Here is a 6,774-nt window from a genome sequence, read left to right as displayed (position 1 = left end):
TAAGTTAACCCAGCTAGCAATTTCTTGTTCTGAAAATGTTCTGACCATGTTACCTAGAATGTTCTTGTAATGTTTTTCGCGGGAAGTTTTCTTTAAGTTCCCAGAATGTTCTGAGAGAATGTTCTCTAAAAACATTCTAAAAATGTTTTGTGATAACCTTCTTAAAATGTTGAATGAGAATATTGCTATAACATTATGCCCTAATGTTTTAGTGATGTTTTTAGCGGGAAGTTTTCTTTAAGTTCCCAGAACGTTCTGAGAGAATGTTCTCTAAAAACATTCTACAAATGTTTTGTGATAACCTTTTTAAAATGTTGACTGAGAATATTGCTATAACATTATGCCCTAATGTTTTAGTGATGTTTTTAGCGGGAAGTTTTCTTTAAGTTCCCAGAACGTTCTGAGAGAATTTTCTCTAAAAACATTCTAAAAATGTTTTGTGATAACCTTCTTAAAATGATGAATGAGAATATTGCTATGAAAATAGATCCCTCTGTGTTATGTTTGTTTAACACGCCAAGGATGATAATTGTAGAGTACTTGAAGTACCTGGATCAGTAACTGAAGTATTTCAAGCTGTACCGTAAATAAAGTAACTGCAGTAGATGTAGAAGGTAGGATATTTGAAAATTAACCCGTTTAAATTGAAGAGCAACACAATTCTTTCTCAAACAAATTTAAGACACAGTAAGTAAGTTAAGTAGTAGTACCAACGTGGTAACAGCATGAGCAGTGGTGAAAATTGTGAGTAGGCAGTTGTAGATGTCACTCATTCTTGTCTTAAAACTTAATCTGTCTTTTTTGTAAATGCGTTGTCTACACTGTTCATCATGGTCAATGTAAATCCAGTGCAAGCTATGTCATGTCCTGCCTCCACTGGAACCATCAAGTCTCTGGCATTATCATATCTGGCATCATCTATGTATATTGTGGCTTTCTCTCTCTCTCTCTCTCTCTCTCTCTCTCTCTGACACACACACCATCAAGAAAATTACTGCATCAGTACAGTGGATGTGTACTCTTTAAAGGAAAGGATAAGAGGATAACTGGTTATTTCAGTCCCAGCTCCTAACAGACAAACCTCAGTCTCACTTCAATTCCAATCATCAGGACATCAAAGCCAGACTGGCATGTAAACAAGAGGCTGGAGATCAACACATGGAGAGGGTGTATGACGTCATGCTATACTACAAATGAAACCACACCCATAGTTATAGCGATTTCTTAATGCCTTCAATTTAAAAACGATGAATTCCGCTTATTGCCCCTTTAAGAGGTCTTTGCTGGATCTCAAACAGTTAGTAGAAACCTTACAAAAATAAACTTACGGACAATGACGGGGTATATTCGCAGGTCCATGAATTTTACAGATGAAAAATTGAGCTTTATTTAGAATTAGAGTTCAAGCTACATGTCACTTTTCATGATATAAAGCCATTCAAATTCACAGTCATTAATTCATTTTTAGTGTTGATGAATTACTGTTTCATTTACACTATATGGATAAGAATTCCAACTATTACTTTAAGATACGTCATACATTCTACTGAGCAAAGTAAATGAAGCAGGAGTTTTGATTCAGTAGCTTTCTTTTTCACCAAGATATGCACCACTGACCTTGGAAATGTTTCTCTGACTGGTTCTTGCAGTTTCTACAGGTTGCTTTAATGTCTGGTGGCCAAACTTCTCCTTACTACGTCTCACTTCATGGTTGTCAACGAGCAGTGCACGCTCTAATTTGAATTTACGTCTCAGAGACATGTGCCATGTATGCTAGTTGAGACAGAAACATCAATTAGCAACATCTTGAAAGTGACCTACTGATCATGTGTTATTCCTATCTGGATAGGACACAAATAACACTGATTAGCTGGTTATTTATTATGGATGTTTAGAATGCACATAATATTGGACACTTGCAATATCTAAGATACTGCGCATAATTATTTGCACTTTCACTTACATAACCATTTCCCTCGAGATCCTTCAGGGAAGGATATTTTACAATCAGTGTCTTTACAACTTGTACATATTCCGAATTCGTGGGATACCTATGACAAGAAAAGAAATGTAAATCAATTGGTGGTCATCTGCCCTGAAAGACTTAAACATATGGTATAGCATCTTAAGACCTCTAAACAGGGTCCAAAACTAACACTCGCCACTCGCCAGTTACGGGTAGATTTTGTCTCTGGCTGGTAAATTTTTAAGACCACTTGCCACTCTGGCGAGTTCTTTTTTTACCAGCGAAAAATGCATTTTTTTGTTACTGGAGAACGATGCTGGTATCGGCTGGTTTCCTGGCAGAGTAATGTGTATTTCAGGCAGAGACAATTTTTGGTCACGTAAGTGTGTCAGTCATGACGTTATCACAGCGCGCCAAGGTGGATAGCTGTTGTTCGTTGGCGAGGCGCAGCTGTGAGGCTAGCGGAGCGTTAGCTGCAGCATGACCGGAGGGAAGCACAGCCAGTTAGCCTCTGCTAGCTTCCCAGCTAGCCCCGGCTCTCCATTTGGATCCAACCAGAGCACCGAGCCCCGGTTTGTTAATCAGGTTAAAGTGGGAAGAAGCAGTGGGTTTGTCGGGCAGCTGAGTGAAGCTGAGTGAAGTGGAGCCTGCGGGGTGGAGGTGCTGTGGTGCTCGGCTGCACAGATAGGAAACCCCTCGGCTGACAGGATGTCTCACTCCGCTACTTTGTTAATAGGCTCGTTCGAGATGAACTGCGCCTCGCCTGGAAAGTAGACGAGAGCAGGCGGGTGCAGCGGGGGGCGGTGACAAAAAGCCGCGGTGAAGTCGGACAGTTTCCCGACAGTTTCCAGCGGCCTTCAGTCCGTACAGGAAGTCACAGACACACTTACATCCTGTCTGGAATGATGTCAATTCATTAAAAAAGTGATCAGACCCATATATCAGTTTGTTTTCAGTCTCCAGTTGTTTTAATTATGATAGATTAATTTATTAAAATGCTTTACAGGTGATCTGTAGTTTATGTTCATGGTTATCCTCCATTTGATATGAATTCTCCTGTAAATCAGCATCATATCAGTTTGACCTGTCCCCTCAGCTACACAGGCTGAATAAACTGTGTTTGACTATAAGGTTCATATTTTCAGAGGACAGCTTTCATTAAGGCTCAGTCAGATACAGGCAGGGCTTCACATCTGTACAGATGTTAGTTTAAGAATCCTCACATCCCATTGACCACAAGTCTCTGTGTTGCTAAATACTTCAATAATTAAAGAAGTCCAATATTAATATACAGTAGACTGTATAGTTTATGATGAATGTAGGCCTATTTAGTCTCTGATGTATAGTTTATGATGAATGTAGGCCTATTTAGTCTCTGACAACTAAACTTCACCATCGGTCTCACAACATGTTTTCTGTTCACAGAATAAACCTTCAGATCAGACAAATACAATCTTAATCTCTAAAATTCAACAAAAATGAGTAGTTTATCTAGAACGTCATCTTGTTGAGTCGACATCTAAACCAATCAGCTGTTAGATCAGGTGAGAGCCAGGCGGTGCAGTCGGTGGAGAGCAACTGCAGCGCCTGGCTCTAAAAACTGCGGCGGCCTCGCTCTCGCAGTTTTATCATTATCCACTTTTGTAAAACGTCAGAGCAAGTCGGGATGAAGTCGGACACAAAACTAACCGGCATGCATTGTGCGCCGATCGCCGGTGATCGAATCTGCGCAGGACTGGCTCATCTCGAACGAACCTATTGTTGATGTACCTCCATGCTCTGAACCCCCGTAGAAGAAGAAGATGTAAGAAAAAGTATCATGTGGCGATGCTGGCCAGATATTGCGGAGCCTCCCGCAAAAAGAAAACAAAAAACTAAAGCAAAAGAACCTGCTGAGGCTGAGATTTTACCGACTGATGACCAAGAGACGGAGGTTAATGTTGCTGCTGCTGCTGCTGATGACCAAGAGACGGAGGTTAATGTTGCTGCTGCTGCTGCTCCAGTCACCCCCTAGTCTCATCCACCGGCAGCATTAAGTGACTTGACTTTTTTTCCTTTAAGTTATTATTATTTGGTTGGCTGGTAAAAAATCTGCCTGGCTAGTAAAAAAAATCACTTACCAGCCAAGTGAAAAAGTTAGTTCTGGACCCTGCCTCTAAAAATAATTTTTTTTCCCCTAGGGAATTTAACAATTTTCTGTGGTTTGCTAGTCAGAAGAACTCATACTGTAGATGCAATTTGAATGGATGGAAAGGTTAGCTTGGCCTTCCACAAGTAGATAAACTTAACTTTTTCTAAACTATTCTTTAGATAGATGGCTGATACATCAGTGATATTTAATTTAATTAGGCCTGTAAGTTTTGGTTAATTATGCTTTTGATAAGTTGATACCCTTAACCATAATGACAGCAACATGCCAGTAACAACTCAAACTGAGCTGAAATGAAATAATTACCTTCAACACACTTACATTGTGTATTGTGCCACAGCTTCGTAGAGAACTCTGATTATTGCGTGTCTATCCTTTGGGTTTCTCTGACATTGTTCTTTGTTGTCTAGTTTTGTTTGTAGATGTCTGGGGAATGATGGGATGTCAAAACTAGCAGGCAGTCTCCCACTAGCTCCACTGCTGTAATAAAGCAGATTTTTTCTTTTAATTATATGAGCAAATCATCAGCAAAAAATCATACACACACTCACCTTGATGTGGCTGAACTAGTGGATTGCTGCCATTCCTCTGGAGTCTAAAGTCAGAGTTATCACTGAATCCTTTAGTGTGTTCACAAATTGATTGAATTTGACCTCTTGAAAGATCCTTGAAACAAGTGGGCAACCATAGTCTCTGTGAGGCCACAATCCACTGTGTCACCATCCACATCATTATCTGAAAAAAGTAAACAGAGGGAGATGAAATGGCTGCACACTTCACGTGAAAGCAGTCAAGACAAAACAATACAAACTCAGCTAACTTAGCTAAGGAGATAATATTAATTTTCTGCCAAAAACACAAAGCATACCTTAGCCATGCTAAATTAATTACAGTAACATTCAGTGTTTCCTCCATCATATATCTATATCAAAAGTTTAAGAAAACACACCCCATATACGTATAAACAGCTAAATTACCACCATAACCCCTTAAAGTTATTTAACTTTCCATGCAAAGCAAACAGTAATTTTATCACATTTTACATTAGTTGTAGCTGGGTGTAAAATTAACTTTTATGTCAATCAGTCAATTGTAAATGACCATTTGACCAGCCAATCAATACTGTTGTATCATTGTCGCTTCAATCACCACCAAATCTACCAACCACTTGCATCTTAGAATTGGGCTGGTAAATGGTGCTACTTTTGAGCCCTGGATAACAGGGAAAGATTTTTTTACGTGTAGTTTTTGCAAACTACACTACCATTTCACAGTGGTTATTCGCACTATTTATTTATTTTTCTTTACAAATTTTAGTTGGCTCGTAAGTGGGGAAGAAATTCATGTTAGCAAAGTTAGCTAGCAAGCCGAACTCAGTGAGCTCTATGTGCAATTTTACATTAGATTGTACATTTAAAACTAAAGGGTAAGCCGTCGAGCTTCAGGCGCCATTTTACAATAACTTTATCCAACCTTGGTGAGCAGTAACGTTAACGTTATGTGTGACTTTTCATTGGTTAGGAAAGGAAAAGCGTTAGCCATCAAGCTAAAGGAGCCATTTTACGTTAGCTGACTGTGGCGCAATATAGGCGCGATTTGAAATACGTGAGATGAGGAAAAACTCTGGCAGGAAAACTATCGGTGTCTTTTATGTTAGTCAACCTTGATGAACTAAGTTTTATTAATGTTAGCTAACGTTACGTTAGCGAGCGAGCTACGAGCCCCTTTTGCACTAACGTTACCAAGCGCCCTAATGCTAACATTAATTAATGCTAACGTTTTGTCAACTGACATGTCACTCCGTTTAAATTTAAATGTAACGTTAGTTAGCCTAAGTTACCTCTGAATTTCTGGGCTTCAACTTCGGTCACCTCTATACCTGCTTCACTTATCTTTTTCAAAAGATCCTCAGTTGAAAGGCCAGCGAGCGCCATGACGCGAGCTTCGTCCCCTTCCGCAGCAGGCCAAAACAGAAAAATGCCTCAGAGTCGGACACAGTTGGTTTTGTCAATGTTAAGTCGCCTCAGAGTCGGACACAGTTGGTTTTGTCAATGTTAAGTCCAACAACCAATCACGGTTGGTGCTACATGTTGGACGCACCAATTAAAAGTAGAGCTGGCTAAAGCATCTCTACAGGCAGAGAGCAGCTAACGTTAGCTAGCTGACACGCAAGTTTGCGAAATCTAAGATTGATGCCCCCCGAACTAATTTTATTGCAAAACGCAAACTCACATTTGAGGCACACACGGTTGTGAACAAACTTTCTTTCTCCTAAGTTAATTCATTCATCCACAAAATGTTGCTCATGAAAAGCAGACTTACCTGAAAATCAAGGTGAGGAACAATACTCAGGAGAAGCAAGCAGCAAGATACTTGATCCCAAAGAGAGAGAGAATGGTGAAAAAATTAAGTTGAGCTGTTGTGTGTCTAAAAGGTCCAGACAATGTAACGTTACATCCAGAGGGAGGATCGTGATGAACTGAAGCTAAATCCATAACATCGGGCTGCCGTTACCGGGCGGTTTTGACCTGCGCTATGTCTGTCAGGTTATAGAAGGCTAATGGGGGTTGGAAGTTTTACCTGCGCTTTGTCTGCCAGGCTGTAGATAACTGATTTTACTGTGTTTGTTTGACCGTGTGTGTGTGTGTGTGTGTGTGTG

The sequence above is a fragment of the Epinephelus moara genome, chromosome 4, assembly GCF_006386435.1.
Source record: "Epinephelus moara isolate mb chromosome 4, YSFRI_EMoa_1.0, whole genome shotgun sequence".
NCBI classification, from domain to species: Eukaryota; Metazoa; Chordata; class Actinopteri; order Perciformes; family Serranidae; genus Epinephelus; species Epinephelus moara.
This window is presented reverse-complemented; position numbering follows the sequence as displayed.